This window comes from Calliopsis andreniformis, unplaced genomic scaffold, assembly GCF_051401765.1.
Source record: "Calliopsis andreniformis isolate RMS-2024a unplaced genomic scaffold, iyCalAndr_principal scaffold0374, whole genome shotgun sequence".
Classification (NCBI taxonomy): Eukaryota; Metazoa; Arthropoda; class Insecta; order Hymenoptera; family Andrenidae; genus Calliopsis; species Calliopsis andreniformis.
Window position 1 is genome coordinate 89,244 of NW_027480783.1, and position 4,697 is coordinate 93,940.

The window sequence follows — 4,697 nt, forward strand, 5'->3', positions numbered from 1 at the left end:
ATAAATTTTACTAAGTAATTTGTAAATGTTTTCATTCAAAATGTCAAAATTGATTCGGAAAGACCCTTTTCAATTTCATTATTAATTTTATACATCGATTTAAGTAAAAAAGTATACCTAATCTTATAAAAATATGATAAAAAATATATTCCTTTCAGGAAAAAGATAAATTTATTAAATAAAAATTTTTGGGGGTGTTTATTAGGATAATAAAATAATAAATAACCAAAATAAATCCGTAATAAATAAATAAATAAAATAAATATTTTATCATAAAAATTCAATAAGATAATGTAAACTTTAAAGATTAGATAAAAAATAAGTATTCCCATAAAAATAACTATAATAAACAAAAAGGAAATACATAAATTAATGTATAAAGATTCATAATATACTCTGTAGGTAACATTTTTAAATTCAAAAGGATAAAAGATTCATAAAACTAAACGAAATGAGTATCTTAGTGTAAACACCATAGATATATAAAATATACAAAATATTGTAATTCTAATATCTCTATTAATAAAGAAATATTCAATAATTATATCCTTAGAGAGAAAACCTGACAAAAAGAAACACCCGCATAGACTTAATTTTCCAATTAATAGAACTATACCATTTAAAGGTATTAAAATTCTCATAGAATTAAAATTTCGAATATCTTGGTTATTATTAGATCTATGAATAAATCTTCCTGCACATATAAATATTATTGATTTAAATAAAGCATGAATAACTAAATGAAAGAAGGCTAAATCCACTAACCCTACAGATAAAATTCTTATTATTAATCCTAACTGACTTAAAGTTGATAGGGCAATAATTTTCTTTAAATCATATTCAAAATTAGCAATAGAACTAGCCATAAATATAGTAAAGATTGAGATAAATAAAATAACGTTATTATTTATTGTAAACACTAAACTGTAATAATGGATTAATAAATAAACCCCTGCAGTAACTAAGGTTGAAGAATGAACTAAAGTAGAAATAGGGGTTGGAGCTATTATAGCTGCAGGTAACCATAAAGAAAAGGGTATTTGAGCTCTTTTAGTTAAAGCGCTTAAAAATATGAAAAATATTATAAATCTATCTACTTCATAAAATATTAAATTTCACGACCCATTTGCGGAATTTGAAACAATCAATATTAAAAATCCAATATCTCCAACCCGATTACATACAATTGTTAAAACTCCAGAATTAAAAGCTCTATATCTTTGATAATAAATAATTAAACCAAAAGAAATTAAACCTAGCCCATCCCATCCTAATAAAATTGATAAAACTCTGGGACTTAAAATTATTAAACATATTGATAGAATAAATAAAATTAATAAATAAAAAAACCGACAAATTCTTTTATCTGACCTTATATATTCAATTCTGTAAATTATTACGCATGAGGAAATAATAGAAACAACTCCGATAAATATTAATCTAATAAAATCCAAATAAATAATTATTCTAAATTTTATACAAAACAAATTTATTAAATCCCATTCTAAAATAATTACATATTTAGATGTATATAAATATAGGCCTAAAAATAGATATAGTATTCCAGAAAATAGTATGAATAAACTAATTAAAAACATTTTTATGATAATTTAAAATATAAATACATATATCATTGACACCACAAGTCAATATTTTAATTAAACTATTTAAATAAAATATATTTAAAATTAATATGAAAAAATAATTAAATTTAAAAATATAAAATTTAGGGGAATTCAATGCATCAATAAAATATAATAATCTAAAATATTAGCATTAAAAATCTTTAAAAAGAAATTTATTTTTCCATGTTGAACATAAATATATAAATATAATGAATAACAAAATCTAAGAAAACAATAAAAAATTAATAAATAAATCAAATATTTGAATCATAAATAAATAATTATTAACAAAAATACCTCACCAACTAAGTTTAATGAAACAGGAGCAGATATATTAGATGTACAAAATATAAATCAAAATATAGATATTGGAGGCATTAACGCTATTATCCCCTTATTTAAAAATATAATCCGTCTCCCTGAAGATTTATAACACAAATTTACTGAATAAAATAAACCCGAAGAACATAATCCATGAGCAATTATAATAATATAACTACCTACAAATCCTAAAAGTATTTCAGTTATTATAGATCTTAATAAAATTCTTATATGAATTACTGAAGAATAAGCTACCAAAATCTTTATATCAATTTGACGTAAACATAAAATTGAAACAATTAACCCCCCAATTAATCTAAATACTAAAATTACCAAATTTACAAAATAAAAATTAGAATAAAAAATATATATAAATCGCAATAAACCATATGTTCCTAATTTTAATAAAATAGCTGCTAAAATTATTGATCCAAACACAGGGGCTTCAACATGAGCTTTTAATAATCATCCATGTAATATAAATATAGGAATTTTCACTAAAAATGAACTTAATATATAAATAAATATAAAAATATTTAAATTATAATCTATTATTTCTATTAAATTTATTAGCGCTAAATTATTCAAATAAATAATAATTAATAAAAAAACCAGTAAGGGAAATGAAAAAAATATTGTATAAAACATCAGATAATAACCAGCTAATAATCGTATGTTACCTGTCCCTCATTTTACAATAATTAAACATATAATAATTAACCTTACCTCAAAAAAGAAATAAAATATTAAAAAATTTATTGTTAAAAATGTAAAATATAAAACAATCAACAAAATCAAATTTAAATTAAAACAAATTCTAGATAAATTTATTAACAAAATCAAATTAAAAATTCATAAATTTAAAATAACTAATATAAATGAAAAAAAATTAAAGCCAAAATTAAACCTAATTGTGTTTCAATATATTTCATTTCTAAAATTGAATAATAATATAAATCTAATAAACATCAAAATAAAAATGTAAATTTTAAAAATTTATTTAAATTATAAAGAAAAAATAATATCAAAATTATTAAAAAAGCTTTTATCATGTTAAATTTAATATTGAAATTCTTTGATTCCCATAAAAATAAGTACAATTAACTAAAATTCTCAAACCAATAACTCTATCGCACACAGAAAATACTATAAAATATATGAAAATTCATTCATTAGAATAAATTTCAAACATAAAGATTATTGATAGTATAGAAATTACAAAAAATTGTATACTAATCAATATTATCAATAAATCATTCTTAAAAACGAAAATCAACATAAAATTTAATAAAATTAAAATAAGTGAATAAGCAATAAAATAAAATCATTATTTTAGTTAAATAGTTTAATCTAAAACATAAATCTTGTAAATTTAAAATATCATATAATAATTTTAACTAATTAACCACAAAATATTTTATTATACAAAATACATAATAATTTTATTTTCAAAAAAAATTAAATAGATAATTATCATTAATCTCCAAAATTAATATTTAAATTAAACTACTTTTTGAATAAAATAAAATAAAATAAAATGATAATATATATTAAATATATATCAAAATAGCAGAATATTTTGTTGGTGTCGAATTTTGATTTCAAACGAACAGCAAATTGAAAATTAGTTTGTAATTTATACGATAGAACCTAATAGATAATAAGAAATAAACTTACATCAAAGGTTAATAAGGAAGTAACTAGTAAAGTTAGATAAGGTCCATAATTATCTAAAATAATATTTATTTCAATCAATAAAATAAATCATTAATCTTATAATAAAATTAAATTAATCATTAATCATTAAACGCCTTCTGTGTACTAGCAAGATTTCCACCCATTTTGGTAAAGATCAAAGTAAGAAAAGAACTTTATGAAATAAAAGAAAAGGATAATGCTAGAAATAGTAAAATTAAAAATTTAGCCAGAGTAACAAGGAACGATAATAAATTAAGATGTCACAAACCTCGTTATAACGAAGAAGCATACACAGATGAATAATTCAATAAGAAATTAATAGAAAGTTACGTATCTAGCCTTACACAAGGGAAAGGAAAATATGAACAAGACCTGGAAAAAGAAATCAAATTAACTAAGGAGAATACAATCAAAGAATGGCAAAATATATGAGAGGAATCTAACACAGGAATCTGGACTAAAAGGCTGATTAGAGATATTGAGAAATGGGTCACAAGAAAGCACGGGTATGTAAATTTTTATACCACACAGATACTTACAGGTCATGGTTGCTTCAACCAATATACGAAAAAGAAATAGGTGAATACCAAACGGATCACTGCTGGTACAGCTGTCAAACACAAGATGATGCGCAACCCACTCTGCTTTACTGTAAGAAATGGAAAGATCAAAGGCAAAAATTAACGCACAATCTAGAAATTAATATCCAATGAGAGCCTAATGAGATAATTGATGCAATTATCCCAGACTAAAATAAATGGAACGCTTTCCAAAGTTTCTGTCCAGAAGTACTGAATAAAAGACAGGCCGATGAAAGAGTAACACAAAAGACTGAAAGAGAGAACACTACAATATGATAATCTATTGTACTGTAAGAATAAGATACATACCATCTATGGGTAACAAATTAAAAGTAAAACCCTCAGGAAGATAAATATAATATAATTTAACAGAAGCGAACGCAAACCTGAAACAGGAAAGAAATATTAACCTAATTAAAATATAGATAATAATTTCCACTTAATTAAAAATAGAGAGATTGTAAAACAATAA